Source organism: Macadamia integrifolia, chromosome 7 (genome assembly GCF_013358625.1).
Source record: "Macadamia integrifolia cultivar HAES 741 chromosome 7, SCU_Mint_v3, whole genome shotgun sequence".
Classification (NCBI taxonomy): domain Eukaryota; kingdom Viridiplantae; phylum Streptophyta; class Magnoliopsida; order Proteales; family Proteaceae; genus Macadamia; species Macadamia integrifolia.
In genome coordinates this window covers 4,049,170-4,069,331 of record NC_056563.1, presented here as the reverse complement: position 1 = coordinate 4,069,331, position 20,162 = coordinate 4,049,170, and the positions used below count along the sequence as shown (strand labels likewise).

General features: G+C 41.4%; 1 pseudogene; it reads left to right on the top strand.

Annotated features, from left to right (window-relative positions):
* The first annotated feature begins 499 nt into the window (after positions 1-499).
* Positions 500-4,700, top strand: LOC122084197 (annotated as a pseudogene).
* Positions 4,701-20,162: the final 15,462 nt, after the last annotated feature.

The following is a 20,162-nucleotide window of genomic DNA, read 5'->3' as shown; positions in this document are numbered from 1 at the left end:
AAAATTCCAATCATAAACAGAGAAGCTTTCCCTCTCCGGAGACTGATACAGGAGAGAATAGTAGTAAGTATCTGTGTGTGTGTGAGAGAGAGAGAGAGAGAGAGAGAGAGAGAGAGAGAGAGAGAGAGAGGGGGGGGAAGTTGTTAATGGCCATTAAAGTACGGACGACCCGAAAAAACCCAAAAAAAGTACGGACGACGGAGAAGGAAGGTGACAGAAAGCTGTGTCGTCTTTTCCAACTATTTCTCCCGCTTATGTTACCCGGCTTCAGTTATCAATTCCCCTTAGTTCTAACTTCAAACCTCTATCATAAATGTTCTTCCAAGTTTGAAACTTCTCTTTTGGTATAATTTCGTTTCTGAATTATCATGTCTCTCTCTTACCCTCACCTTGTCGTCCTCAACAAACCGAGAAGGTGGAGGAGCTCATCTGTTTCAGGTTTTGTATCTTTTTGCCTCTCCTGTTTGCTGTCCCTTTTGTTTATTTAATTTCTGAAGCCATGGTCTCTGCTCCTTCTTTTTCTGGGAGCATTTGTTCTGTTGGGTTTTCTGTTTTATACGGATTATCAATGTTTAATTGGTGTATAACCTGTGTGGTGGGCTTTTCAGTTTCTACTCAATTTGATTTTTATGACATCTTTTGGTTGTTCTATTAATAATTTTTAATGTCCTCGTATCCTTGCTCCATTGAAATACTCTTTTTTCTTGATCAGTTTCTTTATTGCTCCAATTGGCTTAAATATCATATTTCCTGGGATGATTGATCATGCTAGAGACATTGGTTTAAATATTCCTCTTAGCCATCAATTCTAGATTCTTTACTTCGCAAGAGACACTTGGAGTTCAAAAGGTGAATACTTTTAATCCTCCCTCATTTCTGTTCAATGTTGGGCCTTTGTGGTTCTTGCAAGAGACTACGTACCTTAGAAAATTAAAATTTTCCAAATCTTAAGGAGCATAATATAATGCTTAGGCTCTGAAATTTAGGAGTTCAGACTTTCAGTTTACTCAAATGACTTTCATAATTTTTCAAAGAAAGAGGGTTCCCCACCCTGCCAGTGTTTTCCAATTCTTCCATCTCCTTATTTTTTTTGGTCTATCACATGTTCATGATTTGGAATTACTAATTTATCTTTCTTGCTTATTTCATTTAGAGTTTCTACAAGCTGTTCTGAGAGAAGGAAAGCATATCTAGCATATGTTGCAGAAGGACTGGGAAAGTTACAGGATTGGAATGAGGTCATGAAATATCAAAGGGAAAATGGATCTCTGTTTAATTCACCATCTACAACTGCAGCTGCGTTTATTCACTGTCAGGATGCTAAATGCCTCAATTACTTGAACTTAGTCTTAGAAAGGTTTGGCCATGCAGGTAAAACCAAGGATTAAAGTATCGGTATCAATCGCCGTATCGGTTGATCACAATTAAGATGCGTATTAGAGGGTATCTTATCGTATCGAAGATACGCTAAGATATACTAAAGATACGTACATAAATGGATATGAAACACATTTTTAAACACTTTTGCATAAAAAATTTGTTAAAAAAAAGCTATTGATAATATGTATTTTACATAAACACTAAATTGAGGGTATCGCACTAAGAATTCAATATTTGTAGTTGTCCCATAAATGTAAAATACTTGTTCTCAACCTTGATTTCCACTTTAGTTAGAAAGAAATATGGCTGGCAGCAACTTTGGAACAAAAACCCCTCAAAAAATTGTGTTTTTTGAAAAAATTCCCATCTTGGCCATTACATGACCGTAGCGCATTGCATCGGTACATACCGATACTCATCGATACGTACCGATATTCACCGCTCCGTACTGATTGATACATACCGATACTCACCAATACGTACTGATACATGCTAAAACATATATTTCACCTCGATTTTATATTTTCCATAGAGTATCAGTACGTATCGATAATGTATTGGTGCATATCGGTATGTATCATAGGATATATATTGATACGAAAGGATTTTAAAAATTCCATGTATCATATCGATCGGCTAAATTTAATATTAGTATCGAAAGGTATCGTATCGGTATCGGAGATACTTTAAACCATGGGTAAAACACAATCTTCTCAAAATTCACTGGTTGCTTTAATATGATTAAACATTGAACTGTCTATTCTGGCATTTTCAGTTCCAACAACTTATCCTTCAGATACATATACTCGTCTTTGAATGGTTGACATTCTGGTGGGTTTGGGAATTCATCCTCATTTTAAGGATGAAATTAAAGTTGTTTTGGATGAAACATACAGGTATAGTTCCAAGAACTGAATTTTATACTGGTTGCAGGGTGATGATGAGATATTCCTAGACCCTGCCACATGTGCCATGGCATTTCGGATCTTACGTATGAATAGATATGATGTCCCTTCTGGTACTTCTTCGATCTGGACTTTCATTATGTCAATATTATTGTCTTCTGTTTCGTATGAATGATTACTCAGGTTGTCATGTTATGCACATGCATTAGCTCAATTTGATGAAGAACAGTAATTTTTTGATCCACCCATAAGACATATGGGGGACATCAGTGCTACTATTGAGTTATACAAGGCTTCAGAAATCGTGTTATCTAATGAACCAGTTCTAGAGAACTTGAATTTCATTTTAAGTCGTTATCTGAAACAGGGATTATCCAATGATTCATTGCTTGTGGATGGAGTCCATAAATATACGAGCAAAGAGGCAACTGCTCAAACATGCTCTGACAGAACCTCCTCTGTGTGCATAAACCTTTCATCATTGGTGGCACATATTAACTTAAATCTCCTCTTGGTATGCTACGGGTGGAATATACCCTAAGATTCCCCCACTATGCCAGTTTGGAACGCCTCCAGAGCAGGAGTACTATTGAGAATTACAATGTAAATAGTCTGAGGATTCTGAAAACGGCATACAGGTATGGAAGACTTCAACTTCTATGGCTACATTCCTAAGTAAGTACATTATCATCTCACCACCCTCTTGTCTTGTATCAGGTGCTTAAATATTAACAATCAGAATTTCCTACAGCTGGCCATGGAAGACTTCAATTTCTGTCAAGAAATCCACCGTGAAGAACTCCAGTATCTAGAGTTGTACTGATCCATATCGATGCCTAAATACTGTTATTCCTTAAAAGGGTACTTTGAATATCACTTGTTAATTGATTTTTTGTCATCTATTTTCATATAAGCAGGTGGGTGAAAGAGAACAAATTAGATTAGCTAAAGTTTGCAAGGCAGAAACTGGTGTACTGTTACTTCTCTGGTGCAGCAACCCTTTTCTCGCCTCACCACTGTTGTTGATGACTTCTTTGACTATGGAGGTTCTAAAGAAGAATTAGTAAATCTTATTGAATTGGTTAAGTATGCCTACCTCCCTACCTCCTTTCTCTTTTTTACTTTTTCATCACATGTCCAGAATTCCTGCAGATTCATGTGAATAGGTTTTCCAGTAGAGAAATGATGGTCCTGTGCCCACGGGTGGGATGGAGACCAGGCCGCTCACTTTTGTGCTGAGCAAGTGCAAATCATATATTGAGCACTTTACAATACAATCAATGAGCTTGGAAACAAAGCATTCGCATGGCAACAGCGCACTGTCACCAGCAACATAATTGATTTTGTGACATTTAATAGGGAATTCTACCTTATCCAAAGTCAAACTTTTAATGGACATCTATTGAATTGCTTTTGCTTGTTTGGCAGTGGCTCAGTGTGCTTAATTCCGCGATGAAGGAGGCAGAGTGGGCTAGAAACAATTCAACGCTAACAATGGATGAATATATGGCAAATGGATATGTATCATTTGCCTTGGGACCTATTGTTCTCTCATCTCTTTATTTGTTGGGCCTTAGCTTTCAGAGGAGGTAGTCAACAGTAGAGAGTACCATAATCTATACAAGCTTATGAGCACATGTGGGCTTCTCCTCAATGATGTCTAGGGCTTCGAGGTAGGCACTTGTGCAAAGAGTATTGAAGGGGGAAGGGGCATTTTAGCTAGCTAACTACAGGGTCCTCGAGCATTGATCAGCGCCTTAAGCAGAATTTTCTTTTATTGTTGATTGCTACTTACTTTTCCTTATGGTATATATGTTACAGAGGGAAGCAGAACAAGGGAAATTGAATGGTGTTTTCTTGCAAATGATGCACAGCTGCTCTGGTAATACTACCAAAGAAGAGGCTATAAAAGAGATCACAGCTGTCATTGAGAGTAATAGGAGGAAACTCTTAGAATTAGTATTGAAGACAGAGGGAAGTGTAGTTCCAAGAGAATGCAAGGATGTGTTTTGGAAGATGAGCAAAATACTCCATCTCTTCTATATGAGAAATGATGGGTTCACATCTCCAAAGGAAATGGTAAATTATGTGAATGCAGTCATTTATGAACCAATCAATCTGATATAGCTAATGAAGGATGAAAAATATCAGCATTAGTATAGGTGGGGCCTTCTATCTTGTATTTGGCACAAATCTTTAGGTGAAAACATCCTCTGCCGCAAATGCGGCAGTGCGGCGAGCATCCGACGGCCAGAACGACATTAGTGCGCATGCCGATGTCGTCTCGGCCTTCCGATGCTTGCCGCACCTCCACACCAGTGACAGACAATCAATACTGTATTTTTCTTTCTCCTAATAAGCAGCAACTTTATTGATCAAATTTTGGAATAAAATTGAGATTTATCTTATGCTTAATCCTCTTCAATGAAGCAACCACGAATAGAAGGGGATGATGATACATGAACAGGATCACAAACATAACTTCGTGGGGTTGAGACGTGCCACTCTTAAAATTGTAATAGCCGATAGTGCAATATAAGTAATTGCAAGATGAAACAAGTTCTAAGGTATGGGAGTCAATAACCCAAGGGGGTAGCGTAGTTGGTGAGGAACGAACTTGGTACGAGCCGTAAACTCGGACGTCCTAAGTTCGACTCCCACTAGGCACACCTTGGGCCACTCACACGGGGGTGTTTAGTGCTCTTCACTACTTTCACTGAAAGTTGAATTGTCCTCATTCAACCCCAGAATGACCCAGTCCATGCGGTTGTGGGGTAAGTATGGGTCCGCAGGACTAGTCTGGCCGAAGGTCTGGATATCGGTCATTAGCAAAAAAAAAAGGGTATGCGAGTCGACTTCCAAGATGAAATAACCACTACGGTCTTCTAGTAGTTGTTGCACTCAGTTACTGGGCCACATCGGGACACTTTTAGGTTGCATTCAATAAACCTAAATAATGGAATTAAGGAGCTTTGAAAATCCTTTTGCAATAAAGGGTAAAAGAGTGTAAAGAGCAAGAGAGAGCTTCTCAACACTTAGAATTCATCAAAAGAAACCTAGGCACGTCCTCTATTTTTTAAGGAAAGAAATCCCAAGAGAAAAGGAGGTGCTTTCAGTAAAACTAGATGTTATTGGCTTGGAAAGAGGCAATGGTCGGCTCAGGATGAGAAGTTGCAGACATTGGCGAAAATTCAAATGACATGAGATACCTCACCATCGATGATGATCGGAATAGCCCATGTGTTAGACAAAGAACAAAGTAAGGGCCCATGCTCACTAGGAGCTCTCGAGTTCGAGTCTCTTGGTTGTTACCTACTTTCCTCCCTACCTATCAAAAAAAAAAAAAAAAAAAGTGAGGGCCTGTTTGATTTTTTTTCTAGAAATGTGTTTTTTTATGTTCAAAAATGGAAAAACACCCCAAAAACTGTTTCGTTTTACTAGTTTTTTGAAATAAAAATAGAAATCTATGCCTAATTCTATGTCTAGAAACAGAAATGGAGAAGCAAGTTAAACTTATTTTTCTATTTCTAGAAACAAGTGGGAGGGACAAAAATTGTGAAAAAACCCGATACTTCACTCGACCTACCCCAACCCCAACCCATTGTTGAAACTTTTTGCTATCCAAAAGCGGCGACTCCAACCTAGTTGTGTGAAGCTCATAGTTCTGGACTGCCTTCATCCTTCTGAAGCTCATCTCCATAAAGCATACCTGTAATTCCAATGTCATGCCTTCACTCATGAGTTGCATACCTACAACGTTGTGTCTTCACTCGTGTTTTGAACCCGACTACACTGTTAAAAAAGTTTCAGGAAACAGAAAAATCAAACACCTTTTTGCAATTCCAAAAATCATTTCTTAGCATAGAAATGGAAAAAAACCATTTTTATTGTTTCTAGACATAGAAACAGCAGAAACAAAATCAAACGAGCAAAGAACAACGCATATTGAGCTTGCAAATCTCATTTAACAAAAAATGACTGCATATTGAGTTTGCATAACAACGTATGGCAGTGCAAAGGGCAAGCTTACCAATGATACCATTGAGATCATGATTCCCAACATGTTTATTAACCAAAGAAGCCTATACAATGACATTATAGTTAAACCAACGAGAGAACAAGCAAAGTTGGTGAATGTTCCCCTTGGGATGCAAAGTTACACTTAAAGAAAATGTCACTCTATACTTAATTCTTGTGCTGTTAGGTTTCGTGGCCCTTACATCAGCACTACTGCATGGAGATCAATGAAGGCACACACAAGGGCATTCAAAAGAGGTGGAATTTTTCATTTCATAAGGGGTGAGGTGATCATTTCTCCCTTGATATATCTGCATCAACAATTAATAGAAAGTCAGAATTTCTTTTCATTGGAATGTGAAATTCTCACAATAATTTGTACTTATTGTTGGCTTAACAATGTAATGTGATGAAACACATTAGTTAAAGTGTGAGGCTTGTTCATAGAGACGGGATGTTTCTAAGGGTAGTTGCGCCTCTGAGATTTGCAATTTTTCTCAAATCAGAGCCTATAATCCTCTGAAACTCAATAGCCCTTCTCTCTTCTACCAAAAAAAAAAAAAATGTAATGTGATGAAAGCTTTCACCACCTTAAGTTTATGAAAAAGTCAATAATTCTTTTCAATGGAAAATGAGGTTCTCACTCTGATTGACGTACTCCGCTTGAGAATATATTGTGGTTGTGTTTCATGAATATTTCTTGGCCAGAAATTTTCTAATTTTTCTTAGCAAGAAATTTTAGGAAAGTTTGGTCCTAGTCAAACTGTACAATGAAAAACAATTGCATCCTAGCTTATCGCACTATAACTTAATGAAACTTTAGTATCTATTTTGGGAAATATAAGATTGTTTGGTTGTGTGGTCCCTGTGATATAGAGATACACAAATTTATCACTTCATCTCTTTTTCGCTTAAAGATAGGAGATTATTGTCTGGAAGCGTTGAAACCCTGGTTCTATCTCTCTCCTCTACTAATAAAGGGTATAAATGTCATTTCATAGAGGAGAGGAGAGAGATAGACAACTTGAGTACTGGTGCAGACATTTTTCTCTCTTTTTTTTTGGGTGGGTGGGGGAGAGGGTTCACCACAGTGTCAATGTGGGGAGGAGTCTGCACACCACACCAATAGGTGTTCTCATATGGATGATACTTTTTTGAGAACACAAAGGAAAAATAATAAAAATTTTGTGTGAAAGAGAAATTGTGCATTAAGGCAATTTTTTTTTTGGGTGTTGAAACACACAACTTCCCACAATAATTGATGGACGTGGCTTTGAGATCATATTGAGGTTTTGTCACACCCCACTTTTAGTGAACCCAACTTACTGTGTAAGAATACCGAAGGTGTGAGTAAGACGCTTACCCATCTTATAAACCTACCAGGATCTTTAATTGCAGTACCTTAACAATTCACAATTTCATACCACGAACCAACCAATAGCAGCGGAATCAGAGTATAATAGTGGAATCATCAATAAAATGTGGAAATATCTAATGATAATATAATATCCATAACCCAATTATTCTGTTACAATTTATCTAAGACTTATAAACAAAAATTCCAAAATATACCATCCACAGTCTTTGTCAAAAGGATCAAAAGTACGCTATACATCTCATGGTGCGACGTAAGCACAGTAGTCGCAAGCACAGTCTTGATCGTGCTCCTCTGCTTCTAGTGTCCACCAGTCCCTCACATTGTACTCCGACCTGGAGGATAATGGGTTGCACGCCATCTGCACGACGGTACCTGCATCATCATCTAAAAGGGGTGTATACATGGGGTGAGCTTTCCAACTCGCTCAGTGAGGGGTGGGGTTCATGCACATCCAAGCATAGCAGTCGCATAAGTAATTTATGATGCATGATTATAGAAATTAAACACATAGTCCATGATGCTTATGAAGCAATTCATTTATTTTATTATTCACCTAACAATACAAACTAAGTTTGGTAAATGCTACCATGACACATTAGGTTGTATCCCTCGTCTCAGAACCACCATCGATTACATAAGGATACAAACCTGAGCCATGATTAGAAGCTTATCGATCCCCATATGCGACCATGGGTCACCCAGCAAACCCCTGATAACCCCCTCCTAGCTATCACGACACTAGTATCAATCATCAACCATGCTGGACAAGTTTTTACCTTCGGCAACAATCACATCGTACCGTGGGTGTGGCATTCCAGAAAAGCACATCAAACATATTACAAATGAGTTATCTAGCACCTTACCCCCAATTGGCAAGGGTTCATAGCATAGGGAGTAATACCTAACCACAAATAATTTACATGCCTTCATAGTGATATAATTAGTATAAATTACACAATACCAAGAACACATTGGCCACAAAGTGTAATCCATCTCCAAGTACAGTCCTGGGGTACATGATACTGGTAACACCTCGGCCACAAAGTGTAACACATGACCATTTACCTAATCTAGCATGCATAATAACAATTGAGTATGGATTACACAACACTGGCATCCCCATTGGCCAGAAAGCATATCCATTTCCAAATGCAGTCTCAAAGTACACGATACTTGGTAACACATCGGCCACAAAGTGCCATGACAACAACTAACTCTAATGCACATAATCAATGCATGAATGCAACAAACATACGATAATCATGGCACCAGTACCACCTTAGCCGCATCGAATTCTGTCTCATACATACATCAAACACATGGTGATCACAGTACCGGTACCACCTCGGCCACACCGGATCCTGCCATACATATCCATAACATTTCATATCATATTCATAAAATGTAACATATGATAGAACATTGTCATTGTGAACAATATAATTAAACATATATATCTACACATGTAAGAAAATTCTAAATAAATAAACATTTCCAAAATAAAAGCAACCATCCCTCACCTTGATTAGGCTTGTGTGTATTAGGGTTCAAATATGGCCACTGATCGTCCGATTTAATTCTAGCCTCAGGGTACGTGCGCGTCACTGCCCTAAGCACAAAGGTAACCGAACTTCAATACGTGTCGGAAACATCGGGAAGGGGCCCACATTGGTCACCCCCAAAGGGTACAGGAAAAGTCCCATAGTGATAGTAATGTCACCGAAAATAGTAGTGCTGTTTTTGTGGATAGTGTCTGTTTTCGATGGACATCATAGAGAGCTCATAAGGCTCGGCCAGTCACTGAAAATAGCCCACCGGAAGCATACCTAGTGTTTTCGGTGGCTTATTTTCAGTGATAGTACAAAACTTCCCCAATGAATTGGGGCTTTCTGGCTTGGACCCGATCGTCGGGATTTGTTCTATAGATTTTATGGGGAATGCTCCTAGCATCTCTATGAGCTAATAAAATTCCAATTCCATCGAGCTGTTTGGGAGATATGTCAATCGAACGATCAAAACCCTAGGTGATCATATGGTCAATCTTGTTGTCGGAGCTCACTGGACTCGGTTTGAGCTCGACAATGGCGCTAGTGAGGTGAAACACGCAATCCCCAAGCTCAACATGGTTTGTGGCCCAAGATTACTCCTAGACCTATCTTGCCCTATGTCAAAATGAAGAGAGAGAGTAGTAGAAGAGGTTGCACTTACTTCCGGCAGGGATTCTGACAACTCGGCTGGCAGCTGGCACCAAGCTGAGTCCTTTCCTTCCTCTTCTTCATTTTCTTCCTCTTCCTTCCTCTTATTTTCTCCTCTCCCACATTTGTCCACAAGTGAGAAATGAGGAAATGAATCCTTATTTCCACTTATATGGTAAAATAGGCCTTAGAGTCTGTTTGGTTTGGCACTAGTCAGGTCCGAGTGGGTTAATCCGACTTTTGGGGATCGTGGACTCGACCACTTCGGTCCATAGAATGTTCATGTCAAGAGAAATGTATGGGGGAGGATTTGGGATCATTCGGGGCTGTCTATGATGCTGGTGGTGGGACCCACGGGCATCGGAACCCAGCCAGCAACCTGATTAGTCACCAGAAATAGTTACCGGATTCAGGCCCTAGCTGTTTTCGGTGGCATATTTCTGGTGGTCAAGAGAGTCTTCTGTCTTAACTGCTTACCATCCACTAGCTGGTCTTGCAAGGGTAGTTGCCCTCGGCCTTGCTCATAGTCTTTTGACAATTTTGGTGTGTGTTGGGTCACTTACCGTTTGGGATTGAAAGGTATGAACCCCCTCTAGTTGGACTAGCAAGCGATGCACGGACATGTGAGGTCATCCCTTCCCCTTTGGCAATGGGCCGCCATGAGTCAAAACCCGACTGTACTTTCGACTTCCAGTCCAAGACCTACCACAACAGTCCAAATTAGATCGGGTTAGGCCATGAGTGTAATAGGTTTTGTGTCGGAAAAGAATCTTTGAACCTTTGGTATCCCACAATAATTGATGTACTCTCTCCACTATAATCCAATACTGCTCAATTATTAGAGTTTAAGAGGTTCTTTTTCACCTTGGGAGAAGAAGGGGAAACTTGGACCTTTAGTTTTTTTTTTTTTTTGGTCACATCTCAAAAGATGAATATAAAAGTCACTAAAGGGGCCTAGGGTACCCTGGTGATGGTTCATAGAAAAGGAAATTTTCGTTGATTCATGACTTCTGTATAAAGGGGAATTGAAGGTGGAATGCAGATTTGCACATGAGCAATGACTTGTCACAATGGGTGAAGCATAGCATGTAGATCCCATTTGTTGCACATTTGGTCATCATATGGAGCCCAAATTAATTTCAGTTCTCAAGAAAATCTCACCCGGGTCATGGGTGGAGAGAGTCGTATATTATGCGTATAAACTAAGCATATATCCCCATTTATATTCATTCATCCTCTCTCTTCTCTCTTTCTCTCTCTCATACAAACTATTCATTAAAAGGTTAATTATGAGTGGATGCCATGAACCCGTACCTCTACTGACTAGGTTACTCTCCCAAGGTTTTCCCTTAATGATATAAAATGGGATACCATTGGAAAACTAAGGTTCCCAATTCTAATGAATTTTGATTTTACCTCATTGTCTTGATTTTCTCTTTGCTGAAGTAATACCAAAGATGAAGATGGAGATTGAGCTTGATTCGTTTTCCCTTTTTGGAATTTTTTTTTTCTGTTCATTCATTTTTAATAAATTTATTGCTAACCAAAAGAAAAAAAAATGAGCGCATGCCAACAATAATCATAGGAGATCTGTTGACAACTCCTTAAAGCACATAAAGTCATATATAGGGATCCACTACAGACAAAATGACCAAAGGATTCTCCACTCCTTTTTCAAGAGGTACAAATGCATTTTCACAGATGCTGTATAATGTAGTGTTTCAAACCCTAATTAGGTCACTTGAAACTCATCCCAATCTAATATAATTTCCAAAAAACATAAAAGTGGAATTCTGTAATTTTGAAGATCCAAGATAATTCAATTTGAAAATTTGAAGATACGATCCTTAGAAGGGGCTCCAAAATGCCACCAACAACAATAAAAAAAATTCTACCAAAGAAAAAACCCAAAGAAATAAAAATAATTGAAAATTTTTGAAACTAACCAAGGAGTATATGACGGTCCGAGGTGATATTGAAAGATAATGGAGCCACTGAAGAAGACTCTTTTCTCTTTGGGTGTCTCTTGAAATAATACCTACTTATCATTTGGTGAGCAAGGATTAAAGTATCGGTATCGTTCGACCAAAATTAAGATACGTATCGGAGAATATCGTATCGTATCGGAGATACACTAAGATACGCTAAAGATACACAAATAAATGGATAGGAAACATTTTTTTAAACACTTTTGCATAAAGAGTTTGTTAAAAAAAGCTATTGATAACATGTATTATGCATAAACACTAAATTGAGGGTATCGTACTAAGAATTCAAGGTTTGTAGTTGTCCCATAAATGTAAAATCCTTGTTCCCAACCTTGATTTCCACTTTAGTTAGAGAGAAATATGGTTGACAGCAACTTTGGAACAAAAACCCTTCAAAAAATCGTGTTTTTCTGAAAAATTACCCATCTTGGCCATTATATGACCATAGCGCACTGTATCGGTACATACCGATACTCACCGATACGTACCGATATATATCGATACTCATCGATACGTGCCAATATATACCGATACGTATCGATCGATACATATCGATACTCACCGATACGTACCAATACATACCGAAATATACATTTTACCTCAATTTTATAATTTTCATAGTCGTATCGAGGCATATCGTATCGTATCGATGTGTATTGGTGGTGTATTGATGCATATCGGTATGTATTGTAGGATATATATCGATACGAAAGGATTTTAAAAATTTCATGTATCGTATCGATGTGTATCGTATCGGTCGGTTAAATTTAAGATACATATCGGAGGGTATCGTATCGGTATCGGAGATACTTAAAACCATGTCTGGAAGGCTTCAAGGTTGTGATGCAGTTCCACCGAGTCTTGAAAAACATCATGTGTCATGCCTTGCCTTTAACGTTCAGAGGAGCGGTAAGGTTATGGTACAACCTCCTACCGATGAAATCGATTCACAGCTTCAGCGATTTGAGTTACTTCTTCATGAGGGGATTCTCCAGTAGCCAACCCCTTCAGAAGACCATATTGAACCTAACCAACGTCAAACAACATGAAGGAGAGTCACTGCGAAGCTACATGAAGCACTTTCAGCAGGAGAAGATCACGATTAGAGGTTTAGACCCGAAAGAAGAGTTCACGGCTTTGTTGGGAGGCGTTAAAGATAAAGAGCTAAAAAGGTCTTTGGCGAAGCATACACCGAAGAACTTAGCTGAGTTGTTGGATGGAAGAAACCCTTCAGAAGACCACATCCAACCTAGCTGTGTGATAAGTGTATTCAGATGGAAGAAACCCTCCAAGTTGGTGAGGACGCTGAAGCGAAGACAAGGAGGAAAATGACCTCAAGAGATGATGACAAACCTTCCGAGGGCAAGATACGAAAGTTTAAAAGTGATCGGGCACCCAGTCTGCTAAAGAAGTTCGAGAGATATGCGTCGCTAACTCAGAGATGGATGGATATGCTAATGCAGATAAAAGAAACCCCAGATGCTGGAGTCATGAAGTGGCTTGGGAAGATGGGACGACATCATGAGAGACACAATATGGACAAGTTTTGCCACTTCCACAGAGACCACGGCCATGACATCGAAGATTGTTGGCACCTGAAGGGAGAGATCGAAGGAATGATCCGAAGAGGATATCTAGGTCAGTTTGTAGACCACGAAAAGGAGGATGCCTAAGATGGCAATGACCACAGGGACAACTACCAAAGAGATGGTGGAGGCCGTCGTGAAAGAAGGGGGGCCAGCCCGCTGGGGCAATTAGGAACGACAAAGGGACTGGACACTCGAGGAAGCTAACCATCACCCCTGTGACAATCATAAAAGCCCAACTAGGGTTATAGCAACTATCAATGGAGGCCTAACTACTGGAGATAGTTCCATCTTGGCCAGGAAAGCAAAAGCCTATACGAGAAGTGTGCATGTGGCCGAATGGTCAAACAAGAAGGTAAGGACGAGGACAGTTATCTCCTTCTTGGATGACGACCTGGAAGGGGTGTAGACGCCACATGACGATGCCCTGGTAATCACCATGACCGTAGTCGATTGCAGAGTAAAAAGGATCTTGGTGGATAACGGCAGCTCAGCTGATATCCTATTCGTTGAAGCCTTCTAGAAGATGGGTTTAGATAAAGGAAAGCTGAAGAAGGTTGAACATCCATTGCAAGGGTTCTCGGGTGCCCCGATCAAAGTAGAAGAATCGGTTGAGTTGTCGGTAAGGGCAGGCACCGGAGATCGCCAGGTAACAATTATGATCAACTTCTTGGTAGTAGACATCACTTCAACATACAATGCCATACTAGGGAGAGTTGGCTTAAACTTAATAAAGGTTGTCATCTCCACACCACACCTCAAGATGAAGTTCCCAACTAAGAATGGGGTTGGAGAGTGTCGAGGTAATTATGAGGCATCCTGGAAGTGCTACGCCACCACCTTATGGGGAAAGGAAAAGGCGGGCGAGGTGCTCATGATAGAAGATCTACGCGATGATACAAATTATCAGAGGGGAGAACTGATTGAGGAGCTGATACAAATTGAAGTCGAAGAAGGGGATAGTACTCGCCAATTCCAGTCGGGGCTATAATGCCAAGACAGTAATGAGAAAAACTCATCTCATTCCTTCAAAGCAATTCTGACGTCTTTTCCTGGTCGGCCCCAGACATGCCTGGGATAGACCGAGAAGTAATAGAGCATCATTTGAGCATCGACCCAACTAAAAAGCCGGTACAGCAGAAGAAGAGGACCTTCGCCCCCCGAGAGGCAACAGAAGATAGATGAAGAGATAGAGAAGTTACTAGAAGCAAAGTTCATCCATGGAATCCAATACCATGAATGGATATCTAACGTGGTTATGGTCCTAAAGGAAAATAGGAATTGGAGAATCTGCATCGACTTCACAGATTTAGACAAGGCCTGCCCGAAAGACAGCTATTTCTTACCAAAGATAGACCTTCTCATCGATGCCACTTCGGAACATGAGGCGCTGAGCTTCATGGACGCATACTCGGGATACAATCAAATCAAGATGTGTGAGGAAGATGTCCCGAAGACATCCTTCGTGACCGAGGGAGGACTTTACTGCTACGAAGTAATGCCCTTCGGACTAAAAAGCGCGGGGGCCACTTATCAAAGGTTAGTGAACAAGATCTTCAAGGGGATGATCGGAAAGACTATGGAGGTATACGTGGATGACATGCTAGTGAAAATTCTGAAGGCGAAACACCATATCTGAGACCTAAAAAAGGCATTCCAAGTATTAAGACAATACGTCAAGAAGCTGAATCCAACAAAGTGCGCGTTCGGAGTAGCATCGGAAAAGTTTATAGGCTTCATCGTTTCAGAGAGGGGAATTGAGGCCAACCCGATGAAAATACAGGCCATCTGAGATATGAGGTCACCACAGAATGTGAAGCAAGTCCAGGAGCTCACAGGTAGAGTCACCGCCCTAGGACGGTTCATGTCTTGGTTAGCTGATAAGTACATTCCTTTCTTCAAAACCTTGAAAGGGTCGAAAAAGTTCGAGTGGACAGAGGAGTGCAAAAAGTCCTTCGAACTATTGAAAGAATACCTAGCAATGTCCCACTACTGATGAAGCCAAATACAGGGGATACCTTGCAGTTATACCTAGCTGTATTGACAGTGGCAGTAAATGCGGTACTGATAAAAGAAGAATGAAGACAACAATGATCAATATATTACATTAGCCGAACCCTTTTGGACGCAGAAACAAGATACAGAAAGATGGAGAAAGTAACATACACCCTGGTGACAGCGGCAAGAAAGCTGAGGCCCTATTTTCAGTCGCACACGGTGTGCTTGCTCACAAACCAACCTCTGAAGAAGATACTATAGAGGCTGGATATGTCCGGTCGCCTAGTAAACTGGGCCATAGAATTGGAAAAATTAAACATTGAGTACAAACTGAGAACCGTAATAAAAGCACAGGCCCTAGTAGACTTCATAGATGAGACAACGCTCCTAGATGAACCCTAGGAGTCTGTCGAGGCTCGGGCAGAAAGGACTTGGACATTGTTTGTGGATGGTGCATCCAACAGTGCGGGAAGCGGTGCTGGGATCATACTTGTTAGCCCCGAGGGATTCAAAATTGAGTACGTAATATGGTTCGACTTCGATGCATCCAACAATGAAGCTGAGTACGAAGCACTAATAGCCTGAATAAATCTGGCGCAGGCCTTGATGGTACAGGAGCTAGTAGTGCACGGTGACTCACAGTTCGTGGTGAGACAGGTGAATGGAGACTATGAAGCCAAGGAGCAAAAGATGGTCGAGTACTTGAAGACGGTGTGAGAGAAAGTAACAGCCTTCAAGGAGTTCGAGGTAAGGCAGGTACCACGGGCAGAGAATGCCAGTGCAGACGCGCTGTCACAATTGGCCACCCCTGAGTTCACGGACCTTGGACGATCGGTGTATTTCGAAGTATTACCCCAACCAAGCACCGAAGGACCCCGGGAGGTATTACCCGTTGGCGAGGATGGCCCTAGCTAGATGGATGCCATAATTGAATACCCGAAGGGAGGAATACTCCCCAAGGACAGGGACGAGGCAAGGAAGGTACGAATGCGGTCAGCATGCTTCCTATTGAAGGACAAGACGCTGTACAAAATAGGGTTCACCACATTGTACCTCAAGTGCCTGAACCCTGTCGATGGTGAGTACGCACTCCAAGAAATACATGAAGGGATATGTGGCCAACACCTCGGAGCCTGGGCCTTGGCCCATAAAGTACTGAGGCAGGGCCTGTTGTGGTCGACCATGAGGAAGGATGAGGAGTTGTTCGTCAGGAAGTGCGTTAAGTGTCAGATGTTCTCCCCCATCCCTCGACAACACTCTATCGAGCTTTCTTCCCTGTCAAGCCCAGTACCATTTGTCATGTGGAAAATGGACATCTTGGGCCCATTCCCCCTGGCCACGAGGCAAAGAAAGTTTGTTGTGGTGGCGGTAGACTACTTCACGAAGCACTGACTACGATACCCAAAAAGAATATAAGGGACTTCTTCGAGAGGGCAGTAGTCTATCGATTCAGAATCCCTAGGGTGGTGGTAACGGACAATGGAACTCAGTTTGCCAACCTGACTTTTGGCTTGTTTTGTGATGCCCTCAGCATTGACCATAGGAAAACATCCGTCGGTTACCCATCGACCAACAGACTGACAGAAGTAACCAATCGTACCCTGCATCAAGGGATAAAGAAGAGATTGGATGACACCAAAGGGTTTTGGGCAGAAGACTTATACAACATCCTCTGGGCTTACCGTATGACTGAGAGATCAAACTTTGGAAAAACACCCTTCATTTTAACCTACGGCACCGAAGCTCTACTCCCGGTGGAGGTAGGAGCTATGACCCATCGGATTCAATATTACAATGAAGAAGAAAATGACAAAGGACTCCGAGCTAATTTAGACCTCTTGACTGAAGTCAGAGATGCCTCGCAAGAAAGGATTGTTGCCTACCAGCAAAAGGTTACGAGGTATTATAACTCCAAAGTCCGAATGAATGAGTTCAGAATGGGTGACCTCATCTTCAGAAGGGCAGAGATATCAGACCCGAGGCATCAAGGAAAGCTAGCTCCAAATTGGGAAGGTCCTTACAGAGTTTCGAGAATAATACGACCAGGGTCCTATCACCTGGAGACTACGGAGGGAGAAAAGGTGCCCCGATCATGGAACTCGAAGAACTTGAAGAAATTCTACCAGTAGTGAAGTAGCATGCACATTTAAAGCGCTTCCGAGTTGTAATCCCAAACACTCCGAAGGATTTTCATTTCATAAATATATGAGTTGGCTTACGGCAATCGCTTCCTGATAGTTACTAATATAAGGCACTCACTTCGATCAAGCGCTCGGGCTAAAGTCGAGAAAACATGGTCAAAAGAATAACCTTGGTTGGGAGCTCAGGCCAAGGCAGAGCAGACCTGACTAGGAACCTTAGATAGGACCTTAGTTGAGAGCCAACAACAGATAGGGGTTATGAAGGAAGCACCTGCGACGGGGGCTGAATGAAGACACCCCGAGGTGCGTGGGAGCCTCGGCCTTTATTCCCACACCATCGGACCAATGACTCAATAGGGCCGAACCCTGCGATAAAGGTTAGCTCTCACTGAACCACTTGAATGAGAGCTTTGGCCTTTATACCCCCGCCTGTAGGCTGAAGATCTGGGACATCCCTTCGGATTCGGAATCGATCTTTGGGATTGTAAAAAAAAAGAAGAAAAAAAAGAGAGGCAAAAGACAAATCGAGAAGACAAGTATCTGAACAAAAAGCATTTCATTCATAGAGATGCCTAAAGTCCAACATTACATTAGGACGCTCGAAGGCCAAAATTACAAAAACGAAAAAAAAAGGGCCTCATGGAGCATCTGTGGGAGGGATGGCCTCGTCCCTGGCATGGTCGGAAGCATCCACATCGGAGTCTCCTCTCTCAAGAGTAAGAAGGACCTCACGAGAAACCTAGACCCCTCTTCCTCACTGCCGCTATCCTCACCATCTGTGACCTCTGTGGCAGCAAGAGCTGCATCGGCGTCCTCCTCGAAGGATACCTCAGGATGATGTTCGAGGACCTAGACTAGGTCCTCGAACATCAGTGGCACCCATAATGAACCCAGGGGTGATGGCGCACTTTACCATCTCCCGAAAGTCCTCAGAGGACTTGTAGCTCTCGACAGCTCAGGCTTCGGCCTCCCTTAGCTTTACGGCCATCAGCCCCTCCAGTTCTCCGAGCTTCCAATCGCCCTCTTGCTGTGAGCGGAGGAGGTCGGCCTCCAGATGTTTCACTTTCTTAAGAAGGACTGTGTACTCCTTGTCGAGGGTCGACTTTTTTCGCTCGGACACCTCGAGGTCCCTGACCAGGACTTCAGCTCGGATAGTCAGCTGGCTGACTTGGTTCTGAGCCTGAAAAAGATCAATAGTTGAAAAATGAAAAAAAAATTACTAAAGGTCGAATGCCGAAGATTACCGCTGCCATAAACACGCAAGTACTTGTAATCATGGCCTTGGTCCCTTGGCTTTGGGCCTCGGCCGCGTCTCCTGGCAGGCTCCCCTTCTGGACGAGCTCTCAGGCAACCCGCCCAATGGAAAGTGTCTCGCCCTCCTTAATGGACCACCGAGGGACGAACCAGACTTCGGCTTGAGAATAACTGCCTCTCGGGCTTCGGAAGCTAGCACCAGGGAAGGAGGCCCTCAGAGGGGATGTGCCGCGGCTTGGGGTCTCGAGCGCCTGAACGGCCTCGGTGGTGGGGCCTTCAAATCTGGGCTTCTTCTTTGGGAGGGCGTCAGAAGTTGAAGCCCCCCTTTTCTTGCCCTTCTTTAGCTGCCTCTACTGGCTTCCTTCAGCTGGGTCTGTCTCTCGGCAGTGGCCGCTCTGCTTTCGCTCTCTAAATTTACATTGTAACAAAGATGGTCAAGATCATAGTTAGCAAATTCGGATTCGGGAATTATTCGGGCAGAGAATTATTTGAAATAACTCGATTGGTTAATTTAAGGATTCGGTCAAAAAAGCGATCAAAAAAGCGGACAAAATAAAAATCGGAGTCAGATTCGGATTCGAGAATTGTTCGATTAAAAAAATAAAAGTTGGGCAAAAAATTCAGATATTATTTATATAGTTTATTGTATATTTTTTATTTATCAAGTTATTAACTTGATTTGTATACTTAGAAAGAGCAAATTACTTTATACAATAAAGTAAGAAACTATGAAAAAATTGTCATTGAGCGATGGAAGCAATGGTTGTTGTAATCCAATTTCTACTCATGAAATAGATTAGGCCCCAAAACAGTGAAAGCAAGATTACAACTACAATAAAACAAATAAATAAATTGACCACAAAAATTTTTCACTATCCTTTTGCTTGGGTTCACAAGACTCATATTGCACTAAAACGCACTAATTTTTCAAAATTAAAGCAACAATATAAAAGAAGATTGATTGATACGGCGATATGAATCTGTCTTGGTCCCCCGGAACCTCAAATTATCCATCAAGGCTTGATATCTCCCCTATCTTAGGATGAACTGATGAAGTTATGAGAAAGAAATGAAACAAAAAGTAGATTCGTACGATTGTTACAGAAGAATTAGGTGGAGAAAAAAGATGGGAAGAAGTAGGCGGAAATTTGGGGGAGAAGAAGATGAAAAAAAAAAAAAACTATTTCGGTTTTGGGTACCGTGGATTTCATATATGACGTTTTGTTTGTTTGTTTGTTTGTTCCTTTTTTTTTTTTTTTTTTACTATTTAAGTGGACCAAATAATTCGGTTTAATTCGGTTCGGTCAGAATTATTTGCGT